General features: G+C 44.3%; 1 protein-coding gene across 2 annotated transcripts in view; it reads left to right on the top strand.

The window, feature by feature from the left end:
• The window catches only part of PLEKHA8 (pleckstrin homology domain containing A8), a 168,940-nt gene that overhangs the window by 129,535 nt on the left and 26,239 nt on the right, over positions 1-13,166 (top strand). The window lies entirely within an intron of this gene.

The following is a 13,166-nucleotide window of genomic DNA, read 5'->3' as shown; positions in this document are numbered from 1 at the left end:
TGCTGTGTAGTGTTGAGCATTTTAGACATAGATGATGCCTTTAATTTTCATTCCTCTAGAACAGGAGGGTTTTTTTTTTGTTTGTTTTTACTTGTAACATGTGGAGGGGCATAATCAAAAGATGTGTCTAAGTCCGTTTTGGGTCTAAATTGCTAGTCGCCCAAAGTCGGCAGTGTCTAAAGTCCATTCCCGAAAAAAACGTCCAAAATATTTTTCTTTTCGAAAATCGTCTATACTTCCAGCCGTTTGATTGGCCAGACTGCTAAGTCATCTATCTTTATAGCCCATTCTCATCCAAAAATTCGTCCAAGTCAAAAATGCCTAGAACAAGACCTTTTGGATGTGGGAGGGGTCAGCAAAGTGATGGACTGGACACCCGGACATGGCAACTTCACAAAAAGGGTACCACATAAACATCTCACCACAACTTCCTTATAGGTCATGGTGAGCCCCCCCAAAACCTACTAGACCTACCTGTCTACAACCTCAATAGCCCCAGACTACTTAAGCAACCTCCGTGCTGCTCTACTAGGCTTTCCTATGCCAGGTGCTGATGTTCTGGAGGCAGGCATGTACGTTTTTATTCCAATTTTTATGGTGTTGTGGGGGGGGGGGTCAGTGATCACTGGGGGAGTGTGTGGGGGTCTGTACTTTATTTCTGCAGTGGTTATCTGGCCATTTTGGATACCTTCTGGGCACGTAGACATGCTTTTACATCGCCTAAGTCACAACATACAAGTTCCATCCAGACAGCCTCGTTACACTTTCGGTTATACTTGCAGTACGACTAAATCTAGGTCAACACAGATCCCACCCTGACCACTCCTCCTAAAATACCCCTTTTAACTCTGGGCATACAGCAGCACTGAGGAGGCCTAAGCTGTTTTTAAATACGTCTAAAACCCATTTCGGTTATCGACACTTGGACAACTTGTCTTATTAATCATCCATGTGCCGATTTAGATGGGATTTTAGACGTATTTCTATTTCGATTATGAGCCCCATACTGATGGATTACCATGTAAATGCAGGTGTCCCGAGGTTTCTTTGCTGAAGTGTTTGACTGTGAGCAGAGAAACTGTAGTTTTTATGGATATGAATCTGTGTGTCTGAACGTGGGACAGGAAGCATCCAAGCAGCCCACTTTTCCTTAAGCCCAGACATTGGAGGACTGTGTATGACATTCTGTGGGCCACATCCGGCCTTAGTGGCTGGTGTTTTTCTTAAACATCTGTTGCTGTGGCTATAAAAAAGAAATCTGAATATTCTGCTCAGGTAGATAGTGGCTGTTGCCGAGTTTCTAAATTCAGTGGTGACCAGTGCTGTTATTTGAATAGCAATGCTATTCAGTCCATAACTTTATTTGACTAGCTATCCGGTTAAAACAGCTCTTTTTGCTGTTCTAAATTTATCTGGCACTGCCCTCATTCTGTACCCTCTGGATAGTGCTGAGACAGTCTGCAGTGATGGTTGGCATCATTGCCTGGATATCACTACAGATAGAAACATAGAAACATGATGGTAGATAAAGGCCAAATGGCCCTTCCAGTCTGCCCATCCACAGCATCCACTAGACCAGTGGTCCCCAACCCTGTCCTGGAGGACCACCAGGCCAATCGGGTTTTTAGGATAGCCCTAATGAATATGCATGGGGCAGATCTGCATGCCTGTCACTTCCATTATATGCAAATCTCTTTGGTGCATATTCATTAGGGCTATCCCCAAAACCCGACTGGCCTGGTGGTCCTCCAGGACAGGGTTGGGAACCACTGCACTAGACTATTTATGTAGAGAATAGTGGCCGATTTATCTGGGTAAATTGCTTTGAATTTCTAGCCCATGGCAAATAACTGTAGTATTTATTTTTTGTTGTCCTAACTTTATCAGCACAGCAAAAGGACGTTGTTTTCCGTTCTTCCAAGCTGAAAGAGGTAGGATTCCATTTTGCTGATCTTACCAGAGCTAATGACTAGCTTTTTTCAACCTTTGGCCAATAACTACCTACTTTCTGGAAGAAAATTAGGGGACAGTTATTGTTCTTAGTATCTGCTTGCCCAGGAACGATATCATCCAGTTATGGGTGTAACATCTCTTTTTTGGGACAGTCGGTAATAGAGACTGAATCCTGCAGGAAACAGAGACGTGATGGAAGGATTTTCTTTCAGGAGGAAGCCACAGGAGAGAATGTGGCTTATCAGTGGATTCTGCCTTGGAAAAAAAGATAAGTGGCTGCCTTAAGAACCAGGACCCTCAGGATTCCATGTAGGAGACAATAGTTCTGTTTGTCCTACAGCTGATAGAGTAAAGCAGCCATTCAGCTGAGCTGGTTTTCTCCATGGACAAGCAGATTGCAGATGAGGACAGAGCTTGCAGGGATGGGACAAGGACAGAACCGACAGGGATGGAGATAGATCACACAGGGATGGGGACAAATTTGTCCCCGTGTCATTCTCTATGAAGGCTGGCAGTGAAAATGCAGGCTGTGAGTAATAAGAACCCCTCCCCCCCCCCCGCAGCTTTTGAAGTGCAGTTGTTACGTTTCTGCACGTTATCTGCATGTTTTTAACTTATTTCACTTATTCAGCTAATTGTGAATTCTTTGTGTCTGCCAGAGGTAGATAACTACACAAGAGCAGACAATGCAGTCTTCTCTGTCAGAATTCTCAAGGGATTGAGGGGCAGACGCTGAAAGCCATGCATTAGAGCTGCATGCTAATGGCTGTGCGCACCATGGCTTCTAACACAAACTTAACAAGAGAGTTCTGCCTACAGACGTCAGTAAGCTAATCATATGCATATTCAAAGGGTGCAGAATTTGTATGCTAATCAGGGTCAGCCCACCGGTTGCATGCACACAAGGTTCTGTGATTAGTATTATGTACATGTCTAAGCATCATCCGTGCATGTGCTGGAATCTTATTCTAACATAGTAACATAGTAGATGACAGCAGATAAAGACCCAAATGGTCCATCCAGTCTGCCCAACCTGATTCAATTTAAATTTTTTTAATTTTTTCTTCTTAGCTATTTCTGGGCAAGAATCCAAAGCTCTACCCGGTACTGTGCTTGGGTTCCAACTGCCGAAATCTCCGTTAAAACCTACTCCATCCCATCTAAACTCTCCCAGCCACTGAAGCCCTCTCCAGCCCATCCTCCCCCAAACGGCCATATACAGACACAGACCGTGCAAGTCTGCCCAGTACTGGCCTTAGTTCAATTTTTAATATTATTTCTGATTCTAGATCTTCTGTGTTCATCCCACGCTTCTTTGAACTCAGTCACAGTTTTACTCTCCACCACCTCTCTCAGGAGCGCATTCCAGGCATCCACCACCCTCTCCGTAAAGTAGAATTTCCTAACATTGCCTTTGAATCTACCACCCCTCAACCTCAAATTATGTCCTCTGGTTTTACCATTTTCCTTTCTCTGGAAAAGATTATGTTCTACGTTAATACCCTTCAAGTATTTGAACGTCTGAATCATATCTCCCCTGTCTCTCCTTTCCTCTAGGGTACACATATTCAAGGCTTCCAGTATCTCCTCATACGTCTTCTGGCGCAAGCCTCCTATCATTTTCGTCGCCCTCCTCTGGACCGCTTCAAGTCTTCTTATGTCCTTTGCCAGATACAGTCTCCAAAACTGAACACAATACTCCAAGTGGGGCCTTACCAATGACCTGTACAGGGGCATCAACACCTTCTTCTTTCTACTGGCTACGCCTCTCTTTATACAGCCCAGCATCCTTCTGGCAGCAGCCACTACCTTGTCACACTGTTATTTTGCCTTTAGATCTTCGGACACGATCACCCCAAGGTCCCTCTCCCCGTCCGTGCATATCAGCTTCTCACCTCCCAGCATATATGGTTCATTCCGATTATTAATCCCTAAATGCATTACTCTGCATTTCTTTGCATTGAATTTTAGTTGCCAGGCATTAGACCATTCCTCTAACTTTTGCAGATCCTTTTTCATATTTTCCACTCCCTCATCGGTGTCTACTCTGTTACAAATCTTGGTATCATCTGCAAAAAGGCACACTTTTCCTTCTAACCCTTCAGCAGTGTCACTCACAAACATATTGAACAGGATCGGCCCCAGCACCGAACCCTGAAGGACTCCACTACTCACCTTTCCTTCCTCCGAGCGACTTCCATTAACCACCACCCTCTGGCGTCTGTCCGACAGCCAGTTTCTAACCCAATTTACCACTTTGGGTCCTAACTTCAGCCCTTCAAGTTTGTTCAACAGCCTCCTATGAGGAACTGTATCAAAGGCTTTGCTGAAATCTAAGTAAATTACATCTAGCATATGTCCTCGATCCAGCTCAATGGTCACACAATCAAAAAATTCAATCAGGTTCATTTGGCACGATTTACCTTTTGTAAAGCCATGTTGCCTCGGATCCTGTAACCCATCAGATTCAAGGAAGTACACTATCCTTTCTTTTCAGCAACACTTCCATTGTTTTTCCAACAACTGAAGTGAGGCTCACTGGCCTGTAGTTTCCTGCTTCATCCCTGTGACCACTTTTATGAATAGGGACCACATCCGCTCTCCTCCAATCCCCAGGAATCACTCCTGTCTCCAGAGATTTGTTGAACAAGTCTTTAATAGAACTCGCCAGAACCTCTCTGAGCTCTCTTAGTATCCTGGGATGGATCCCGTCTGGTTCCATCGCTTTGTCCACCTTCAGATTTTCAAGTTGCTCATAAACACTCTCCTCCGTGAATGGCGCAGAATCTACTCCATTTTCTCATGTAACTTTGCCAGACAATCTTGGTCCTTCTCCAGGATTTTCTTCTGTGAACAAAGAACTGAAGTACAGTGGTACCTCGGTTTACGAGTGCATCTGTTTGCGAGTGTTTTGCAAGGCGAGCAAAACATTTGCAAAATCAGTGCCTCGGAAACCGAGCGTGCCTTGATTTGCGAGCGGTGCCCCCCCCCCCCGCGCTCCGGCACCCTCCCCCCGCAATCCGGCACCCTCCCTCTGCAATTGGGCACCCCCCCGCCGCGATCAGGCACCCCCTCAACGCGATTGGGCCCCCCCCCCCGCCGCTTCTTACTTTCATCTGGGCCTGGGCACCGGCACTGGCATGTCCTGTGTGTTGGTGCCGGTGCCCGAAGATCAGACTCCTCTTCTTGCTGGGCCTTGAGCATCTGCGCATGCTCAAGGCCTGCGAGTTCACATTCTCTCCGTACGTTTGAAATCTAGGACTTTAAGTAATGTGTGGCCGCTCTCCACTTTAGTCGTTATATCAAACCAAACCGTTTGATGATCGCTACTTCCCAGGTGAGCACCTACTCGAACATTAAAGATACTCTCTCCATTTGTGAGGACCAGATCCAATATCGCTTTTTCCCTTGTAGGTTCCGTCACCATTTTTCTGAGCAGAGCCTCTTGAAAGGCATCCACAATTTCCCTACTTCTTTCCGATTCCGCAGATGGAACATTCCAGTCCACATCCGGCAGATTGAAATTTCTCAACAGCAGAACCTCTTCTTTCCTTCCAAACTTTTAGATATCCACAATCAGATCCTTATCAGTTTGCTGCGATTGAGTGGGAGGTCTGTAGACTACACCCACGTGGATAGAAGTTCCATCTTATCTTTTCAGAGTGATCCATATCGCTTCTTCCTCTCCCCAGGTCCCTTGCATTTCGGTCGCTATTCCTCCACCTTTTTGACCATCTCTGTCCTTCCTAAAACATAGAAAAATGAAGGCAGATAAAGACCATATGGCCCCTCTAGTCTGCCTAACCATGCCATATACTATTCCCTCCTTTCCCTTAGAGACCCAAAGAATTTGTCCCAAGCTTTCTTGAATTCAGATACACTTTATGTCTTCACCACCTTCACCGGTAAATCATTGTAATCATTAAATACCCTTTCCATGAAAAAGGTTTCTTTGAGGTTACTTCTGAATCTATCCCCTTTCACCATCATCTTATGCCTCCTCATTCCAGAGTTTCCTTTCAATAGAGAGAGTAAAGAGGGACAGATTCTTCAAACTTTCTAATAATAAAAGAACAAGAGGGCATTCGGAAAAGTTGATAGGAGACAGATTCAAAATAAATGCTAGGAAGTTCTTCTTTACCCAACGTGTGGTGGACACCTGGAATGCGCTTCCAGAGGACGTAATAGGGCAGAGTACGGTACTGGGGTTCAAGAAAGGATTGGACAAATTCCTACTGGAAATGGGGATAGAGGGGTATAAATAGAAGATTACTGCACAGGTCCTGGACCTGTTGGGCCGCTGCGTGAGCGGACTGCTGGGCACGATGGACCTCGGGTCTGACCCAGCAGAGGCATTTCTTATGTTCTTATGACTCGCCTCATGTGCATTTATGCCATGTAGGTATTTAAATGTCTCTCAAGAAAAATAATATAATAACAAAAAAATCCAATCTCTAAATATATATCAATGTTATTGGCCTAGTGGTGAAGATACCCCTGAAGCACATTTACTAACATAAGAACATAAGAAATGCCTTCACCGGATCAGACCAAGGTCCATCTAGTCTGGCGATCCGCACACGCGGCTCCCCATTTAGGTACTCCTTTTTGGAGACCTGGATTTACCGTATCCCTCAATATGATATGCAAGAAGGTGTGCATCCAACTTGCGCTTGAATCCCAGTACAGTAGTCTCCTCCACAACCTCCTCCGGGAGTGCATTCCAAGCACCCACCACGCGTTGTGTGAAACAGAACCTCCTGACATTTGTCCTGAACCTGCTGCCACTCAGTTTCAGGCTATGACCTCTAGTCCGTGTCACATCCGAAAATGTTAGTAATGCTGCTTCTTGGTCTATTTTATCAAATCCTTTTAATATTTTAAAAGTCTCTATCAAATCCCCTCTCAGTCTTCTCTTCTCGAGGGTAAACAGTCCCAGTTTTCTAACAGTGGAGAAAAAGCCTCAACTGCATTAAAAAATGTTTTCAATGTTGGTACTCATGTATTCTTTTGACCACCATGTACTCTAGGGTGTATTCTTACTTTTTTGAAACTTAATAAACATATTGAACTAAAAAAAATGTTTTCAATATCAGATGGCAACCCAGCGGGTTATAAGCCAGTCAAATTCTGTCTCATTGGTAAAAAAAACTCCACCAAGTACAAAATGCTGTTTTCAAAAATGGGTTAACCCACACCACTGTGCACAAGAAAACAACAGAAGAACAGGGAAAAATGCTTAACTTATCTTCACTAGCTGGTATCCTTGCTCACAGACTGTTGCAATCGGGCCCACAGCTGTTCATGTTGAAATCACGTCTCAACTAATCCATAACGCTGTGGTAAAGAAAAGCAGCAATTATTCCAACAAGGCTCTTGTTTCGCCACCTAGTGGCTGCATCAGGGAAATATCCAATGTTCTCTCTCCCTCCAGCTCCGTGCACTGAAGGCTCCACGCTGACGCCTGGATTTACAGCCAAGGTCCTCCTGAGATCACTTCCAATTAGATAAATTTCCACTCAAAAAAGGGGAAAAAAAACTCTAATAAAACGCACACCATTCAATTCTTTGATTCAATCCTTTAGGCCAAATAGTGTCCAAAAAGAAAATGAACTGTTGCTCACTCTGGTAGAGTCTGATTTTCATATCACCCCTCCATTGCGTCACGGGCATGTGATCCAACACAAAACACCAGAACTCTTCCAGCATATGACACTGCTCCACACAGTGCCACGTCAGCACATCCACCTGTCTTTTGTGGGCAATATTCGAGCGATGTTCAAACAGCCGAGTCTTCAAACTCCGCGCCATATGTCCTATATAGCACAACCTACATGGACAAACTATGGCATAAAAAACACCCATAGTTTCACAGGTGGCAGCACACTTCATTGTCCACGCTGGTCGTCCTGGAATGCATATCTGATCTCCTTCATTAATCAAGGTACATGCAGCACATTGACCGCAGCAAAATAAACCCACCCTCCCTTTTTCAGACCTTGACCACACATCTGATGGGCATAAAAGATCCTTAAGATTTTTGTTCTGAGAGAACGCAATTTTGCATTCTAAGGATTGACAGTTTGTATGGTTTGTAGCATAGGCCATAAGTTCCTGCTTAACCTTTGAGATACAGTAGAGAATCGCAAAACACATGTAATAGAACTGTCATTAACTTTTTTAGACTTATATTGCAACAATTGGTCTCGGGAACTGAACCTAGCCCGTTTGAAGGCTTTTGAAATTACAGTCTTTGCATAGCCACGCTCTACATACTTAGCTGTTAAATCTTTTGCTTGATTAACATGCTCTGCCGTGGAATGACAGACTCGCCTGCGGTCGATGTGCTGCTTGTACATTGATATATTTTTTTAGATTTAAATTTTAAATGTCTCTATCATATCTCCCCTCTCCCGTCTTTCTTCCAGATCTTTAAGTCTGTACCCATGCCCCTTATAACAAAGACCACCGACCATTGTAGTAGACTCCATCCTGTTTATATCTTTTGGAAGGTGCAGTTCCTAAAGTTGTACACAATATTCTAAATGAGGTCTAACCAGTCTTATACAGGGGCATCAATACCTCCTTTTTCCTACTGGCAATTCCTCTCCCTAGGCACCCAAGCATCCTTCTAGCTTTTGCTGTCGCCTTTTCAACCTGTTTGGCCACCTTAAGATCATCATATAATATCACATCCAGAGTGGAGGAGTGGCCTAGTAGTTAGAGCTGCAGCCTCAGCACTCTGAGGTTGCAGGTTCAAGCCCAGCGCTGCTCCTTGTAACCCTGGGCAAGTCACTAATAATAATAATAATTTATTTTCTTGTATATCGCCCCACCAGCAGTTCTAGGCGGTTCACAACAGAAAAACTGAAACATTTCAGTTAAAAAATACAATTTCAAAAACATAACTATTATAACTACTATGTCCATTAAATACAGCATCAGATAAAAGTATATTTAAAATACAGAGCCTAATAGAAAATACCTTTTTAAATATCAACATTCTTGTTTATCAAATAGGTGAGTTTTCAATAATTTCCTAAATGTAAGATAATAGGCTTGAACAATCAGCAGACTCATCCAGGAGTTCAACTTCCCCTTCCAATGTCCTGTCCAACAAAGTCTTATAGCGACAGGCCCTTGGGGTAGGGAAGAAGAACATACCTGAATTTCTAGTACATTATAATGAATTAAACAGTTTCAGGTAAGATACAAGATAGGAAGGTAATAAACCAAAAAGAGCCTTATAACAGATATACCCAAACTTAAAAAATACTCTGGCCTCAAAAGGCAGCCAATGCAGTCTAGCATAAAAAGGACTAACATGATCATACTTCTTAAGACCAAAGATTAAACGAACTGCTGCATTCTGAACTAATCAAAACCCTTAACCCTTTCAGGACCAAGGGACATATTTGTCCCATAACTTTAAAATCCTATAAATTTTGATTGGGATAGTCTACAGTTCTAAATTTGATATGTACGGATTCCATATGATACTGCCTTTATGTAAACAAACTGGTTCCGACATTCATTCATTAGCGTCGTTGCTAGATTGACTAGAAGATTCACTTGCCACACTGTCCATAAGCCAGAAGTGTGATTTTTTTAAATAAAAATAATGATATTTCACACAAAAAATCAATTTTTTGGCATCTGCAAGCCCTTTTTACCATAAAAATGTCGTCAAAACCACAAAAATTGGCCTACGATCCTTATGGTCCTGAAAGGGTTAATAGAATCTTTTTAGGTAGCCCCAAATCATCTACTATAATAAAACCCTAAGCACGCATGCGCACTCTTACCTGCGTGTTCCGTGATCCGTATGTCCGTAGCCGGCAAGAGTGCACATGTGCGTTTCGCCCCCCCCCCCCCCCACTTCACTCACTGTAAGGAAGGAAGGCAGTTCATCGTCGTCGACCCCCCCCACCGCACCCAAACCCCCATTGAGCCTCCCATCCGCCCCTCCCAACGCGAAATGACCACAAACCTCTGCATGATTCCATCCCCCCTCCCCGCCACTACTGCCGCCGTGCAGCCGACCCCACTGACCCTCCCATCCGCCCCTCCCACCGCGAGACGATCTACAAACCTCCCGGCACCAGCAGCGTCCCCAGCACTTTAAACACACTGCTTCGCAGCCTTCTGCCAATTTTCTCTGCTGCGTCCCTGATGACATCATTATAGACAGAGACGCGGCAGAGGAAATCGGCAGTAGAAGGCCGCGAAGCAGCGTGTTTAAAGTGCTAGGGATGCTGCTGGTGCTGGGAGGTTTGTAGATCGTCTCGCGATGGGAGGGTCAATGGGGTCGGCTGCACGGGGCGGTAGGGGTGGAGGGGAGGGTGTGCTGCTTACTGATTCTACTGCACAGGGTGGATGGGAGCAAGGGAGGGAAAGAAAAATGCCGGCTTCTACTGTACAGGGGGAATGGGGAGGAGGTAGAAATTGAAAGATGCTGCTCAATGGTTCTACTGCATGGGGGATAGGAGGCAGGCAGGCAGACAGTCTGGCTTTGGGGGTGGGGGTGGGTCAAAGTCTGGAAGGCAGTGAGGGGGACATAGGAAGGGGCACTGAGGGCACTAAGGACATAGGAGGCACTGAGGGCACTAAGGACATGGGAAGGAGGCACTGGGGGCACTAAGGACACGGGATGAAGGCACTAAGGACATGGGAAGGAGGCACTGGGGGCACTAAGAACATGAGAAGGAGGCACTTGGGGCACTAAGGACATAGGAAAGGGCACTAAGGACATAAAAGGCACTGAGGACACTAAGAACATAGGAAAGGGCACTAAGGACATAGGAAGGAGGCATTGAGGGCACTAAGGGCATAGGAGGCACTGAGGACACTAAGGACATAGGAAGGAGGCAGTGAGGGCACTAAGGACATAGGATAGGACACTATGGACATAGGAAGGGGGCCACGGAGAGACAGGCCTGCATGGCGCAACAGAGAAATACAGGCAGGGGGCCAGGGAGAGACACAGACAGAAAGAATGACAGACAGACAGCGTCCAGGAGAGAGACAAAGAAAAAAAAAAAACAGAGACAGACAGACATCTACTCTAGCACCCGTTAATATAACGGGCTTAAATGCTAGTAAACAATATTACAATAATCCAGAGTTGACAGTACAGTAAACTGGACCAGCAACCGAAAGGACTCTAGATCGAAATACTTCCTAATGGTCCTCAATTTCCACAAAATTGCATAGCTTTTTTTAAATTAATGAATCCGTATGCTTCTTAAAAGTTAAACTACGATCCAGAATTATTCCCAATCGACAATATTTTTTTGCATACTTTGAATATACACTCAATTGAATATACACTCCATTGCTCCAAGTACATTAGTCAAATTGTGAGCCCGCCGGGACAGATAGGGAGAAATACTTGAGTACCTGAATGTAAACCACTTAAGCTATAAATGGTCTATAAATCTATATATATATAAAATCGGAGGTATGTATGTATGTATGTGTGTGTGTATGTGCCGCGATCACGCAAAACCGGCTTGCCCGATTTGAACAAATCTTGGTATGCTGATCCCTCACTACCTGGGGTGATATGTTCTGGGGGTCTCGCGGCCCACCTGCACACGTGGGTGGAGCTAAAAACAGAAAATCATATTTCACCCATTCATGTCAATGGAAAAAAAGTAAAACGCTGCCATTCTCACAGTAATTCCAACTACCTGGGGTGATATGTTCTGGGGGTCTCTCGGCCCACCTGCACACATGGGCGGAGCTACAAACAGAACATCAGATTTCACCCATTCATGTCAATGGAAAAAATGTAAAAAGCTGCCTTTCTCCCTGTAATTCAAAAACGGCTTGACCGATGTGAACGAACCTTGGTATGCAGATCCCTCACTACCTGGGGTAATATGTTCTGGGGGTCTCGCGGCCCACCTGCACACGTGGGCGGAGGTACAAACAGAAAATCAGATTTCACCCATTCATGTCAATGGAAAAAATGTAAAACGCTGCCATTCTCACAGTAATTCCAACTACCTGGGGTGATATGTTCTGGGGGTCTCGCGGCCCACCTGCACACGTGGGCGGAGCTACAAACAGAACATCAGATTTCACCCATTCATGTCAATGGAAAAAAAGTAAAAAGCTGCCATTCTCACAGTACTTCAAAAATGGCTTGACCGATTTGAACAAAACTTGGTATGCAGATCCCTCACTACCTGGGGTGATATGTTCTGTGGGTCTCGCGGCCCACCTGCACACGTGGGCGGAGCTACAAACAGAAAATCAGATTTCACCCATTCATGTCAATGGAAAAAATGTAAAACGCTGCCATTCTCACAGTAATTCCAACTACCTGGGGTGATATGTTCTGGGGGTCTCGCGGCCCACCTGCACACGTGGGCGGAGCTACAAACAGAACATCAGATTTCACCCATTCATGTCAATGGAAAAAAAGTAAAAAGCTGCCATTCTCACAGTACTTCAAAAACGGCTTGACCAATTTGAACGAATCTTGGTATGCAGATCCCTCACTACCTGGGGTGATATGTTCTGGGGGTCTCTTCACCCAAGAATTTATATGTTCTTGCTCCTGGAGGTGAAACTAAAAATGTTGTTTATAATCAAGTTTTGTGTTTGTTGTATTGTATTCATTTTGTCAAATATTTCACATTATAATTTGAATATTGTACTTTTTATAAAGCTGTAAAAAAATAATTTCATTCACCACTATAAAGTATCTTTATTTGAATTCATTTACAGTGTTATTGCTATAATTAAATACCCATGCAACGCCGGGGCATCAGCTAGTACTTAAATAATAATGAACCCTGCTCCTCTTTTGTGCACAAAAGTTCTTTACCCCCTAAACTGTGCTTGGCTTTACCCCCTAAACCCCTTGGCTTTTTGTAGCCCAAATGTATGACCTTACATTTCTTAGTATTAAACCTTAGCAGCCAAATTTCAGATCATTCCTCAAGATTCGCTAGGGAGTCATTCCATATCAAGTGGTCCAGAGCTCCCCACTCAACCATCTCAAATTGATGAATTTTTTTCAGGAGATATGCAGAGTTTTGAGGCTTGATCTCAACTAGGTCTGGAGTTTGGGACCCCTTTATTTGGGTAAAAATGTGACCCAGTGATGATAGTGCAAAAATCAAAACTCAAACACCAAAACTAATGCACTATATATAGACTGATAGCTATCAAATTTTAAATTTAAATGCGTCTGAATGGAA

Source organism: Geotrypetes seraphini, chromosome 2 (genome assembly GCF_902459505.1).
Source record: "Geotrypetes seraphini chromosome 2, aGeoSer1.1, whole genome shotgun sequence".
NCBI lineage: Eukaryota > Metazoa > Chordata > Amphibia > Gymnophiona > Dermophiidae > Geotrypetes > Geotrypetes seraphini.
This window is presented reverse-complemented; position numbering and strand designations above follow the sequence as displayed.